The sequence below is a fragment of the Callorhinchus milii genome, unplaced genomic scaffold (genome assembly GCF_018977255.1).
Source record: "Callorhinchus milii isolate IMCB2004 unplaced genomic scaffold, IMCB_Cmil_1.0 Scaffold12, whole genome shotgun sequence".
Lineage (NCBI taxonomy): Eukaryota > Metazoa > Chordata > Chondrichthyes > Chimaeriformes > Callorhinchidae > Callorhinchus > Callorhinchus milii.
This window is the reverse complement of record NW_024704753.1, coordinates 8,383,456-8,399,026: the sequence shown is the minus strand read 5'-3', so window position 1 is coordinate 8,399,026 and position 15,571 is coordinate 8,383,456. Positions and strand designations below refer to the sequence as shown.

Sequence of the window (15,571 nt, the reverse complement as noted above, 5' to 3'; positions counted from 1 at the left end):
TCACCCTGACCATTTCCCCCTTGCTCGGGTCCTGACCTAACTGTACAGCGCCTTGGGACGTCCTCCCGACGTGAAAGGCGCTCAATAAATGGAATCTTGTTGTTGTAGTACCTTTATCCACCCTCTCCGTTACCTCATCGAAAAATTTTATTAGATTTGTTAGATCACCCCTCAACCTTGTAAACTCAGGGGAATAGAGACCATGCAACCTGGCCTCATAATTTAACCCCTTAAACTCTGGTATCATTCTGGTGACTCTGCATTGCACCCCTTCCAGAGCCAATATATCCTTCCTGAGGTGCGTTGCCCCAAACTGAACATGGTACTCCAGATGAAGTCTGACGTAGGCTCTATATAGTTGAAGCCTCATTTCCTCTCCTTAATATTCCAGGCCCTTCAGACAAAGGCCCCATTAGCCTTTTTGCTAGCTTTTTGTTAATAAGCCTTTTTGCACAACCGTTCGTGAGCTTGTTTTTAGTGATTTATGTACATGGACACCCAAATCCCTTTGCTCTTCCACAGTCTTATTTTCTCACCATTTAGAAAATATTCTGTTTTGCTATTTTGGATTCCATGATGGATGACCTCATACCCCCACATTGAATTCCATCTGCCCACTCAATCTATCTAAGTCCGTTTGTAACTTCCTGCTTCATCTACACAATTTTAAAGTGCCTCCTAACTTGTGCTATCTGCAAATTTGGATATACAATTCTCTATTCTTTTATCCAACTTCATTTACCATTGTTGCTGAACAGGCTTTTGTGTTTTAGGGGTATGTACTGGTTTTGTATTGTTCCAAGTTCTTCTTTGAATACTTCCCACTGTATGTCCATGGGTTTACCCATTAGTAGTTCAGCCCAGTTTACCGTAGTTAATTTATTTCTCATCCCTTCAAAGTTTACCTTGCTTTAATTTAAAATCTTGGTTTGCAACTCTTTTCTCCCTCTCAAACCTTATATCAAATTCAATCTTATTATGGTCGCTAATTGCAAGATGTTACTTTACTGTTAGATTGTTACCTAATTGTTAACTAACCAAAGTCTCACATCCCTCTACATCTGTCTTCAAATCCTGCCTAAAACATCTACCATTTCCACCAAGTCTCGGAGGAGGAAACCAACTTTACAATCCAACCTCATGGCTTTTTCCATTTGACACTCAAGATACTCAAAGCAGGTTTAAAATGGCTAAATTTCAGACTACCCCACATAATTTCCTGACATTTGACCCTTCCCCCCCTTGCTCAGTGTCCAATCCTATCTTTGTGAAGCATTTCCAATACGTTCTCCTATGTGAAAGGCGCTTTTCAATGTAAGGTGGTGTTGATGTGAACGAGATTTGATAGCACATCGATATTGAGACCAACCAAAGAAGAGTTTGATAAATTGGAAACAATTTTATAGGGCCCATCTTTGCATCTATTTTTATGAAAGTGAAAATCCAAAAAGCTTCATTTACTCTTTGGCAAAAAACAAATATTTACACCATGGATTTAGTGCAAGGTGGTGAGAAAGAGCTTAAAAAAAAGTCAGTTCCAAAATAAATGAAACTTTTAGTGAATATAAAAATACATGATTTAACCTTTTCCCATCCCCCAGAGGATCGAATTCAAGATCCTTATCCTCACCTACAAGGCCATTCACGGCCTTGCTCCCTCCTACCTCTCTGACCTACTATCCCCCTACTTACCTGCCCGTACCCCTCCGTTCCTCTGGCTCCGGTCTGCTCCACATCTCCGCCCCAACCGCCCTACCATCGGTGGCCGGGCCTTCAGCCTCTTAGCCCCTAGGCTTTGGAACTCCATCCCCCAGTGCCTTCGCCGCTTCCTCCCTTTCTCCTTCAAGGCCGGTCTCAAGACCTTTCTCTTTGACCGAGCCTTCAGCTCCCCTCTCGACTCTCTACCCCCTCCTCGCTCCCTCCCTTCCCCTGACCATTTCCCCCCTGCTCGGGTCCTGACCCAACTGTTCTACACATTGGGACGTCCTTCCGACGTGAAAGGCGCTCTATAAATGAAATCTTGTTGTTGTTGTTTTCACCAGCAAAAGACCTTTCTACACATCTGACCTAAATTGAGGCATCTGCAATATCCTATTAAGAGTAAACTCCTGATGAGACATAAATTGTTCCAAAATATGCATCTGTCTTGTATCTGAACACAGCAAGAGAATGTGCATTAAAGCTAGAGGTTTCTCCTAGGATGCAATTGAGGTTTGCACTACCATTGGTCAATGTAAGTGAAGTTTAAATGGAGAGCTCACATTTTCTTGTACCTATTGTTGCTGTCACGATTTAATCTGTTGCAGACTGCCTTCCAGTAGTAAACAAGCAAGTCTGACCAGTTCACATGACTTATCCTTCCATTAATCTCAACTCTTTCACTTGGCTATTAGATTTTTCATTCCACTGAAAGCACAGCCTCCCTTTGTCTATTTCAGTCCTGACATCCCGTTACTGTAGAGGGGAAAGACACAGAGGAGGGAAGGAAAAACAGGAATTACAAGGGATTGGCAATGCTCATTGTTCAGAATAAGGTATACACTGACCTGAAATAATTACCCATTCATTTACATCTATTCATTCTGAGGCATATGTTTGAATACAAATGCATAGTACACAACACTGTGAGATGACTGAAATCCAAACTCCCACTCAACTCAATCATTGCATTAGCAGCCGACATCGCCAAAGGTGATGCATGTAACACTTAACGGAATTTGTAAGCATCTGTCTTTAAAATTGAGATTCACTCAGAACTGGAGCAAGTTTTGCCTCTTTTGCCCAGTAGCTGCTCAGCTCTTGTGTTGCGGCAATTGAGCTATTGCCATTTGCTGAAAGCACACTCCTTCAATGCTTTCAATGCGAGAGGATCTGGGTTCAATTCCCAGGCAGGGCGAAACATTGGGCAAGTTTCTTTACTCCACACACACGCCTCTGGTTACCGAGCAGTAAGCAGGAACCCAGTTGTTAGTCTCTATTCCGCTATTCGCTAATCTTCAAAAAAATAATAATAAATTGGTCACTTCAACCCACGACTGTTTGTGGGACACTGCTGTGTGCAATTTGCTGCTGCGTTTCACTCACAAAATATACAGTCACTACACTTTACTTTATATATTCTGTGAAGCACTTTAAGACGTTTTGAAGATGTAATAAGGCGCTATATCAAATGCAAGGATTATTATCATAACTGTGGAAAGCTCTCAAATTCAGTCTTAATTTTGAAAAGCAGTTTTTTTGGTCATCTGGATGTCTGACACATATGGAGACCCATCACCATGCTCAAGAGTATCCAAACCAAACTGAGAATTCCATGCATCCCACCTACACATGGAAATTCCAGAGATAAGTTTTTGGAATGGAATGCGCACTCTCTCCTTGGAGGGAAGCATCCTGCTTATCTAAATCCGGAAAGTATTAGGTTCAATTTGGCACGAGCCAAGACTTGGGAACCCAGAGTGTGCACTGGGATATTGCTGGAATCTAACCAGCTAAAACCACATAGAATTATACAGCATAGAAGGAGACCATTTGGCCCATTGTGTCTGTGCCGGCTCTTTGAAAGGAGCTATCCAAATCAATCCCACTCCCCAACTCTTTCCCCATAGCCCTGCAAACTTGTCCTCCACAAATAATTATCTACTTCTCTCTTGAAAGTTGTTATTGAATCGGCTTTCACCACCCTTTCAGGCAAAGCATTCCAGCTCTGAAAAACTCGCTGTGTGAAAAAATTTCTCCTCACCTCCCCTCTGTTTCTTTTAACAATTATTTTAAAATGGTATCCTCGGGTAACTGATCCACCCACTAGTGGAAATAGTTTCTCCTTGTTCACCCTATCAAATCCCCGCATAATTTTGAAAACTTCTATTAAGTCTCCTCTTAGCTTGACATTGATAGCACTGCCTGGCAAGCTATCCCACTGCTTGTCCAGCTAGGACCACCCTACCCGTTAGGCTATCAGGATTAACAATTGCTGAGCAGGAGGATTCCCTGTCCCCAGTGACTGATCTGCCCTTCCAAGTCCTGCTAATGAGCCAATGAGCTGTGCTGTCATCGGCAGTGTCCTGGAGAACTGTGGACCCGACTGGCTCAGAAACCGTACCACCGAGACTGCCACAAAGAGCTGGCTCAATTCTGATATTTTGTTGCCAAACATGTCACCTTGGAACCAGTTCAGCTTCAAGGGGACCCCACTTACCTTCCCCAGCTACAGAAAACTAGCTTCCAAAAGCTATATCTTAAATTTTAAGACAAAATAGGCCAAGCCTAGATGGAATATCGGACCTCAGGGTTTCTGTTATTTAATTTGCTTTTGTGCAATAAATACGATAGCATAACTCTGAATAAAATTGCTGACAAATACAAAGTCAGTACTATTTACAATAAATCCTATGAAGTGCTTTCAGACATCCTCTCAATGTGAAAAGCGCTAAATTAAATGTAAAATTATTATTAATATTAAAAATTAGAATTAAAGGGACAGATTTTTTAAAAAGACAAATGAAAGTGAATATTAAATTCAGGTTGTTGCCAAGTGTTCGTTATGTTCCTTAATACACATTCTGCAGCTGAAAGAGTTAAAATGCTTAAAACAAAAAATCAAAATGAAAATCCAGCCTTTTAAGATGTAGTATAGCCAAGAGGCCCAAGGTAGTCTATTAATAATGATGAGCTGTATCAATATGAGGCAAACATAGATCCAAGTCAGTGTTGCACAAGCCTCTGACACAGCACTGCAAAAATGTAGGCAACATGAAAAGAAGCTTTGGAAGATTAAAAAAATCATTAAAGAAAGGTTCTGCTTTTGAAATCTTTTAACCAAATTGAGAGCTCTGGGTGCTAAGATTTTTTAAAAAAAAATGTTACACCCTCAAAGTTAATTTAGCATGCGAAAAGATTAAAATATTGCTAATTCATAATTGTCACAGCATCAGGAAAGGCTTACTGGCTCATAAACAGTTATGTTCCTGCAACTGTGCTAAAATCCTTTAATTTGCACCATGACAGTTCCCTATACATCAAATGCACGGGAATTATCTTGAAAGGTACCATTTATAAAATGAGTACTTTTGTCAACCATCTTTTATTTATAATCAGAGAAAATGCCACATTGGCCACAAAGTATGACGAGCACTTTAGCTTACAACATTGTAGTGCTCAGTAGGGAGTCCATCTTCTATAAATCATTGCAAAAAAGTATCAAAATGTATTAAAGGTATTAAATTAGTCAGTTTTAGATAAATTAATAACCTGATCCATGCACAGAATTGCAGAGAAGCAAACCCAGTCCCTTCCATTCTATACAAGCAGACTGATCCACACAAAATATGTTCCTCTATTGTGCAATTTAATGCTAACAATAAATGCGGTGAATCACCGGCAAATTTCACAGGCAGACTGCAACACATCTTTGAAGGCCTAGTTTTATGTAAAAGTACACTGCTTTTTGAAGTGCTTCTTGATTTTGTTTAGTTGGAATAGATGAATGGGTGATGAAATGTTGCCTGCTATGAGGGATTGGAAAACTGCTTATTTTTGTCTTATCTAAAATCAATAAAAAGTTACAGACCAAAGATTATCCTTTTGCTATCATTAATGTTCTTAGCAAACAACTTCTTCCTGTTCAACCATCCCTTACATAATAACCTACAAGGAGGGTCTCAAGAATTCAATGTAAAGTTACTGAAATCAATCAATCAATCATCCGTCTGCCAATCAAAATGCAATGAATGATGGAATTATAAAGGAGCACAGATGACACAGAGGCCTCAGAGTACCTGATCAAACTGCCAATAGCCCTCTACAAGTCAAAGCACTAATGGATTGGAAGGTCCTAACTGGACAAGCAATGGAAGCTTGCTTGCAATGGCAAGATGTATGCTTTTAGCTGGTTAAATTTGAGCAGTACCCCAACACATACTTCGGCCCACAAACCTTGGCTTTTGCCAAATTGGGTCGAACACGCTGTGAAATTATTAAGCAGGGAGTGTCGTTCTGGGTAGAGAACGCACATTGCTAAATTTCCACGGAGAGGTGGCATGCGTATGTGGAACTCTCTCAGTCTGGTTTGGATACAACTGTGACAATGGGTTTCCACACATGTCAGGCTGACCAAAAATCAAAATCTAGGCTATTTCCACATGGTCACGGAGAGACTGTCCCATACCTCCAGATGGTTAGCTGAAAATCTGCACTGAAATGGTCGCACAGAAAAAAGAGTCATGCCACTCGTCCTCTCAATCAGTCAGTGGTCACATGTTGCCTGGAAAGAAATCTGCATGCAGGAAAAAAAGGATTTCCTGCTCTTGAGCAAGAAAATTACACAATGGAAATGACCTGGCCAGATCACAGGACAAGAGATGTCAGATCAATCAGATTTGTTTCTCTTAAACATCTCCCCCTTAAGCAAAAAAGGCAAGAAAATACTTCCAATAAACAAATCAAAACTTAAATTATTTTGTTTAAAAAAGGTCTAAAACCTAGATAATTTAGTTGATGGGAACATAACTTTCTGGGTTCCAATCCTGAGGTCTGAATTTTCAGCTGGTCTTGCCTGCATTGTGTAATCTCAAATATTCCCTGAAGGAAATAAATAATGATTTTCTGAAAAATTAAAATGGGGAAATAAGTGCCATAGTTCAATATCACACAGAGTATGCCAACCATAGGACCAAAATTCCCCATACTTTTAGCCTGCAAGACCATTCATCTTCAATATATTGGAAAATGCTGTATCTCATATTCAGATCATGAAAAATCTATTGATGGCACAAAGCAGCAGAAAACTCTTGCTTGTGTCTGTATTGGTGGGAGTTTTATGTGGTGCTTTTTCTCACACTTCTAATAGTGCCAGATTACACAAACCATAAGCAAAACCCTGCTAATCAGCAAGCCATTTCTCAGTTATCATAATCCGATGCATTTTAGGTGGAACAATAAAAGTCAATGGGCTGAAGCAAAATTACTGATGTTGCCTTGTGGCCATATTTAGCGGATTGGCTTTTTGTAAAATGAATGCATAGTTAGAGCTAGCCTACTTCTGGATAAAACAAGTTGGAAATTAATAAGCACTGTATTGACATCAACAAATGAATAAAAAAATGAAGTGACTCACATTTAGAGCCCAGGTCAATGGAACCACGATTCTGAATTTGATTTGCTCTGAGGATATATACCTAAGCGTTTGACTTGCAGGCATTCACCAAGAAATTAGATTGGTCCCACTGCACTCTGAGGCCACGGTTCAGTGTTAGATGTAGTAGTCAACCCATCACATTTGACATGCACTAATGCCTCGTTTATACTTTCAACCCCACAGAGATCACTTTCAGCACAGGTCAGATGACCTCAACTAAATGTGATCCCCTGGGTTTGTACTGAGAGCTGGCCTGAGTCCGTTCATCCACTAGAGGTATTAACGTACCTGCATGGCGCTTGCCTTGACATTTTCTTTTTGAAATAGGAAGAGAGATTTATATCGGGACATTTCTAGGTGTGTTACAAATCTGCTACTTTTCTGAACAAACCTGAAACCTGATTAGGAAACTGTAAGCTTTTAGCTTCAGTCTTTAAAGTACAGGAAATAACAGCAGGCCATTTACACATTTTTCCAGTTGCAAATAGTCTCCTGAAGCTTGAAGGGCACCAGTTATGATTGGCAAAACCATCAATTTCTAGCTGTTGGATGAGGATTGTTGGAAGCTTCCTCAGATGGCGCAGTGGGTAAAGTCACTGCTTCGGTTTAGCACTGCAATACAGGCCACCAGCTCACAGGCTGTGCTGAGTTTGATCATCTTAGCCAGAGCAATAGGTCAGTTGCTAAGACTGGCTTCAGTGATAAATGGGCTAGCAAGGGATAAAACCTTCCTACTCCCTAATTGTTCCTACTGAAAAGGATATGTGTGTGAGAGGGGGATAGGACTTTGGGGCGATCAGAATCAGACAGTTATTTGGTCCACATTCAAACAGGTGAAGAATGCCTAGTTAATTAAGATTCCAGGGGCAACTATAGCCCATAGAACCCAACGCTACTGAGAGTCAGTGTCTTCAAGAAAGTAGGAAGAAAACTGGATAACAAGATTTTAAAAATTACAGGACATGGAACCTGCCCCTACTTTCATTGAAATGATTCAGGATAGCATTAAGTGCAGCTCATGGAAATGTTACAAGAATCGATTAGTGAAGCCAATTTGCATTTTATATTTTGTCGTTGAGTTTAAATAGTAAAATATAAATTGGACTAATCGGCATTAAATTGAAGATGGTTTTCCTAATTTATGGCAAACTTATTACTATTTTATGGTTTATTACTTTACTGAAGAGCATAAAACACTTAAATGTCTGTGAAATTAAGTTCCGTTGAACTTTGCCAACTGTGCTTGTCATGAACAGTATGTGGGCGATGTTCCTTGTGCTGGCACATTTAATGCACTTTCTGTAATCCATTTATAATAAGGAATCCCTTTAACCACATACAATATCTAATGTAATGATCAGTACATAATACACCAACAATCAATGCAACAAAATTGCCAGAATTAGGGGGAATTGAAAAAAACATACGACCAAAAAGATCTGAGAGTTGAGCCTCTTCAGCCTTGGTGAATTTGTAATAGGTGCACCGGCAGAGTCCATCAGCGCTGTTTCCGTTGGTGGGAAATAGGCTGACATAAAATACACAAGTGGTTTGGTTCATCAGTTTTCTCTCAAAGTAGCAGCTAATCCTGCAAGTGACGTGCAAGCATAAACAAAACTGCATCACACCCACGATTGATGGGACCAAGGATCTCAGTCTCAGCACCTTTCTCAATTACCCTGTTATTTCTCTTTTCACAAGCTGTTCTGCATGTAAAAGAGTTTAGATGCTCACCTTGTCATTTTATATGCAGACAGGTTACAAGTTTTTTTTTCAATATTCACACTGACTTTGCAACAGAAGCTGTGTGGGGATGTCAACACTTTCAGGGCAGTAAATGGAAAAGGTGCACGATGTCAAGTCACGGATCAGAGATGGCCTGACCTGCAATCCCCAAATGAATCATGATCCCATGCAATGATCTAGTCTGTTTCTGAGTTGCCAAACTTATAAGCCCCTGCTCCCATGATAAGTTAAGCCTCTGATTCTTTCCGCACATTAAAAAGCTTCCGGATGGAAAGTTCGAATTGTAACTTCCTAAAACTTGCCAAGGAATGTGCTCCAGAATACTTTTGGTACAAACACAAACCCCACCATAATGTCTCCTTAACAAAAAAATACAGTTCAACATTGCACAAACATGCAGGTAACCATGACAGTTTAATGCTTTTTGAAATGGGCAAACAGAAGAAGAATTTCTTCCATCCAGTCTATTAGCTATGAGGCAGCACAGAAAAATTATGCTACTTTATCAGTTTCCGACACATCACAATTTACTCATTCATAAGATCACAAACTAAAATGTTTATTTTTAAATACACACTGACCTCCAATACAATAGTTTGAAAAAGTGCAGCAAATGTAATGCCAGATTTAGCATAATTAGATGATAAAAAACTGAGAATGCGCAATGCACAGGAAGTACCATGGTTGGCAACCTGATGATCCAGAAGTTGGCTTTTGTTTAGTGTGTGAGCAGCCGGCTGGTGTTTTGAAGCAAGCCACCTTCTGCTTTCAAGATTCCTCACATGAGACCTTCACATGAGGGAGAGAGAGATAGAAGGGTATGGGAGTTTTTACGTTGGGAGTCCACACCCTAAACGTGCTACAAGCAAAACCACTGATAGCATTTACACAGTATATTACAACAAGGTTCCACTGGAACATGTAAAAGCATTTTTTTTTAAATGTCTTAAAGTTCTTCAACTCAAACTCACAAATTTCTTAAAGTTCTTGAATTTGTCGAGTTCTTGAACTCAATGCCAACTTCACTACAAGTTCTTCACCAGTGCACTGCACATGGGGAGCAAGCTATAATAATAATAATCCTTGCATTTGATATAGCACTTTTTACGTCTTCTAGACATCTCAAAGTGCTTCACAGAAACGCGGCAGCCAATTGCTCACAGCAATGTCCCACAAACAGTCGTGGATTGAAGTGACCAATTTTTTTTTCTTGAGGGATTATTATCAGGAGTGTAGAGTAAGGAAACTTGACCAAGGTTTTGCCCTGCCGGGAATCAAACCCAGGTCCCTCGCTTGCAAGGCAAGTGCTCTAACCACTGAGCTATGGGACTCCACAAGCTAGCTGCAGGAAGCAGATATCATCATGCAATATTTTTACAGCGTGCTACAATTTAGTTCCAATCAAAATTAAACTTGTTCTTACAAATTGAGACCAGTTTTGCATGGAAGACTTAATTATATCAAACAAACGATTAGTGTTTTGAAAGTCATTAAGGAGCCAGCTACGCAGTTGGAGCTCTTCAAAGCAGTAAATGCCAGCCCCCTTGGTGTGCGATTCACACCCACTGACATTGAACTGCAGTGAATACCAACTGCATTGCTCTTCAGATTACCTCTCCAGGTCAGGCCTGGGCTCCAGCGAGATTCATGCTGTCTCAACACTTCCCCCGGCAGCCATCCACTGCCAAATTTCCAGTAGAAATATGAAATTTCCACTAGAAATAGGGCTGGCAGTGAATGGCTGCTACAATCATAACAGTTCACTATCAAATGTGCAGTAAAAATGCAGCATAAAAGGTGGCTTATTTTGAAATCCATAATTCTGCACATGGTTCCATGATAGTATGTGCCTTTGTAACTAGTATCTCCTAAAGTCATTGTGATGCTTTATTCTTAAACTGCTTGGTTCAGTTGGTAGGACTCTCTGGGTCAGAAGGTTGTGACTTTAAGCATTAAACTCATAGTCTATAATTTCACTCCAGTACGGGATTGGGGAGTACTGCAGCCAACCTTTGGATAAACTGATGTCCTGCTGCTGTTTCTTCAGGTGGATTATATGATATTATGTGAAAAGAAAGGAATTTCTCCTGGCCAACATTCCTCAGCTCATTCACCTCATGGGTTTGTGGGATAATGTGTTGTACAAAACGTCCATGTACAAAATCAGTCGTTACGGTTGACAGCGATTACTGTGAAGAGCTTTGAGACAGTTCAACATAATACAGCACGATAAAAATTCAAGCTCTTTCTTCATTCATTGACAGTCTTTTCTGACCACAATCCAGCAAATTGGGGTCGTAATCAGAACGGCAACAAAGCAGGGTTACTAGCTCAGGGAGCTGCTGGTGCGAGTGTGGATAATATCACAAAGGAAACTATGGAAACAGCCTTGGCTGTTCCAGGCTGTTACACCGAAAGCAATCACCCCAAACAGTCACAAGTAATTTGATCAGCGAGCATTGAATTCTGCACAGATAGGAGGTAGTAGCACATGAGCCAAGATCACCTATGAACTCTGTGCGTGCATATAGTGGTCCTAAAGCCATACAAAGTATCAAAGTTGGCAAAAGATATAAAAGTGTTGCACTGAATTTTTCATTTAGAATTTGACAAGATTGAAGCCCATGAAGACAATTCTGTAATTCCACACCATTTCCTTTGCAAGTTTTATTCTGTGATTTTTTTAACCTTGAAGGAATTACTGCACAAGCATACAGTCACAGAAATCCCATGTAAAATCGGTAGTTTTAAATAATCAATTGTGTGGGTTTTGTAAATTCAGCAGCGGTGCCTTGATTGATTCAGTACCTTTAGTAGAAATTTGATAAAATAAAATGATTTTATCCAGATGTTCTATGAAAGAAAAATGAGCATCTATTTTAAAGCAAAAAGAATCGTTTCTAACACTGAATGATTTAAAGGGGAAGTGCATCCTACTAAATAGTTAATGCTGTAACCTCAGTCACCTCTTGTGGCTTACCCGAATGTTTGTGGGATATTGCTATGCACAAATTGGCTGCCGGATTCGGCTACAACAACAATAACTTGCATTTGTATAGCGCTCTTCACTCCGGGTAGTGTCCAGGAATGCTTGACAGTGAGGGAGTCTGACCCTGAGCCAGGGGGAGAGGGGATATAACTGTAAGCACAATCAAAAAGGAAGATCTTTAGGCAGGATTTGAAAGTGGGGAGGGAGGGGGCAAGGCAGAAGAATTGTGGGAGAGAGTTCTAGAGCCTTGAGATATAGTGACTGAAAGCATGGCCGCTGATGGTGGAGCAGAGGGGGCGAGGGTCGAACAGGAGGCCGTAGCCGGCCGGCCCTAACCCTACACAGTCATTACAAATCACAGAAAAGACTCTGTGAAGCACTTTAAGACATGCGGCTCTAAAGCATGAATTGGGTGACAAGTAATTCCAGCACCTTGAGACGTTCTTCCAACATGAAAGGCGCTATATAAATGTAATTTGTTGTTTGTAATGCGAGGTGACTTAAGAGTTGGAGATTTGCAGATACTCGATACTCACAGCGCTCCAAGACTGCTCAACGCATGACAACCCAAGAGAGCCAAGTTCCAGGTGAACAGGTTGGGTGCATTAGAGGCTCGGCAGGCAAACAATGCCAGTATCGATCAAAGACATTGACACGGGATAACAATGGCAAATGGTACACATTCCTTTTCTGGTTGCGCAATACTTTCTCAGACTCCACTGCTCTGAAACTTTGCCGCTTGTTTAAACAAGTAACTTGCAAAGCCACATTGAATCATTACTCTCCAAGCCAATAATGATAACTACCAACACTGAATCTTCAGTGAAGCTCGGCGTAACCTTCTCTCAAAAGGGGAAGATGCGGATCCTCACTCTCAAATCTATCATTAAGGTCAGATTTTCACCACGTTTTCTGCCTATGCAATACACTTCATGTTTCCTTCCCCCATATACTCTTCAATGTCCCTCATTTAAACACATTTGCCTGCTTGTTAGGTATATCTTTTTTATAAGGTGACTGTTTCACTCTAAAGAATCACTTGACACTCAACTGTGCGTGCCCTCCTCCCACTATCGCTCTCCCCCCCACACATCAAAAAAATAGTAAGACAGACTTTCCATCTTCTCATTCATGGCCAATGAAGTGTGAAAAGTCATAGTTGCTACCATGACAAATTATGAATTTCTACTCAGATCAAAATGTTAACAAGGTAAGTGTCAGTGAGATGGATCACTGGCTGTCACTAAAGGCAAGAACATGAGAGAACGCATTGATTTTGTTCATTATATTGCCTGGTCCCCAAGTTCAGTAATAACATCAGTTTCATAAATGTAATAAATCACAGAGAAATAACAAGCTTTGCAACTGTGTTTAGAAAGGAGAGTTTTACATTCACATTGCCATCTTCAAGATGAAAAGCAATTGAATAAAAAGTTTTTTTTGCATTATTTCATGTTAGCTGTAAAGTTGAAAGGCTTTGGATTAAGGACAAATATTGGCCAGGAGACATTTACATGGAAATAAAAGGTCATTTAACACAATGAGAGGAAAAGAAAAGTGAAAGAATGAAAAGTGAAAGAAACGTGGAAAAACAAAAATGTAAGACAAGAACAGGGAGGTAGCTTTGGAGCAAGTGGAAAAAATGGGATTAAAGAGGGATTAAAACAGGAATATAAATACAGAGGGAATAACAGAGTACGCAGGCCTGAAGATAGCACATGCACTTTCCACCACAGACAACAATTGGAATATCACTTCAAAGTTTTGAATGAAATGTTGTAAGTGATAAACTCACTCTGTAAAGCTTGGTAAATTTACTCATATGGAAGTTAGGAATACAAATAATATTTGACTGGCATCATGGCAATATACATTGGAGCCCGGTTGTAAAACAGTGGTTGGAGATCATAAAATCCCAACCTGTCTTATAAAGAGGCTGTTATTAGCTAGTCAGCACTTCCACATTCAACGCACTGTCACACAGCCAGACAACAGTCACACTATCAGCTAACCCTGTGTTATGATGAAGCATGTTATAATGGGAATCTCCTAGATGCATGTTTATAGCTTTAAAAATCAAAAGCACAGAACAGTGACAATTAGTGTCAGACACCTTTACGTTTAAAACTATTTTCATCGTTTCTACTTAAAATGTTCTCAAAAATTTACTTTATCGTAATCCTTCCCCCTGCCACCCCCACCCCCATTTATATTTTGCTATGGTTTCTCTCTCTATGAAGCCCTGTCAACTAGGTTTAGAGATAGAAATGTGAGAACAGAAGGCTGCTCCCTAAATTCAACAACTTGCATTACATAGCATCTTGGAGTGCCGACATTGCTAAATCTCACCGTCAGTACTGCATTTGTGAATATTCAGACTTTCTGCTTCAAGCGGCCTGGAAGAAACCCAGTAACCATTCATCAAACATATGGCTGACACATTCCAAAGTCATCGACTGACTCAGGCTCTCAGACAGCGCACTCAGGGTCCGGAAACAAGTATCGACTAATTTACCATCAGGCCCATACAGCTGCTCTTTAGATTTAATCTGGATCACTAGGGTGGTTTGTCAATGTTCAAATAAAATTAATTGAGATGTTATATATCCTACAGTCAGCAAAGGTGAAGAAACCAGTTACTGGACAATTAACAGATTAAACTGTTGAACATGTCAGGAAGTGTGACCCTTTCAAATGAAAACCCAGAAAGCTAGCCTCTCAGACAGTTGTCACATCTGCTTCTAAGTGCATTTCCAAAGCTTAGAGGTTTAAAGTTAAAATGATTAAAAATCGGGAGAAAGTGAGAATAGAACAAAAGGAGAATGTATGAGCTGAAGTAATATGTTCACATTACTGTAATCTTTAAAATTGTGGGTTGATATATAAAATGTCTTGAAGGTGCCACCAGTCAAGGGTTAATCAAGCTCCCCGCAGTCTGAGTTCATTCATTTCTTTCACTAATAGGTTCAAAATCTCCTCCACATATTTCCCCCCAAAAATGTCATCAGCACTCTTCAGGAAACTTTTGTTTGGTACATAAAGTGGCATAGACTGAATACAACAGAGGCACTGGTAATAAGGATAGACGTCTCATAAAATTGACACCAATTGAGAACTGAAAATGTCCTGGAGGATTTGTGCTGTAGTGCTACAGGGCAAGCCCACAGCCATCCTGTGGCCTTATTCATGCTCTAACAATTGTAATACACCACGCGGCAGCTAAAAGGGCAAAGTTGCTGATCAGAGTGCTATCTGGGAAAGGATTCCATAACTGGAAACAGAGTGTATGTAGATTTACCACTAATATTCAGAGATTTGGGATTGATGCAGTATGCCGCAATGCAGCTACTGACAGGTTTTTGTTTTCTGGCATTGAAACAGAAACCTGGATTAAGCACCAGGAATTTATGAAAAGTGGAAGAAAGGCAGGGGATATCTGAAATAAAAATTGGAGATTACTGCAAACCCACAGCAGGCTAAACACTGTCTGAAAGTGGAAGCATCCTTCTCTGAACACACAGCCACTCCTTAGAGTTTGATCTTAGAGTAGATAAATGATAATAAATAATAATAATCCTTGCATTTGATATGATCATGTCTTTGAGGTGTCTCAAAGATCATCCTTGGATGACTAGTCTTAAAAGTGAAGAGAAGGCTGGATAGAGTACTTTGTGTTCAAAGCACTCCCTTAAAATAGGTTT

General features: G+C 40.2%; 1 protein-coding gene across 7 annotated transcripts in view; it reads right to left on the bottom strand.

Moving 5' to 3' along the window:
- The window catches only part of fhit (fragile histidine triad diadenosine triphosphatase), a 539,096-nt gene that overhangs the window by 73,907 nt on the left and 449,618 nt on the right, over nucleotides 1–15,571 (bottom strand). The window lies entirely within an intron of this gene.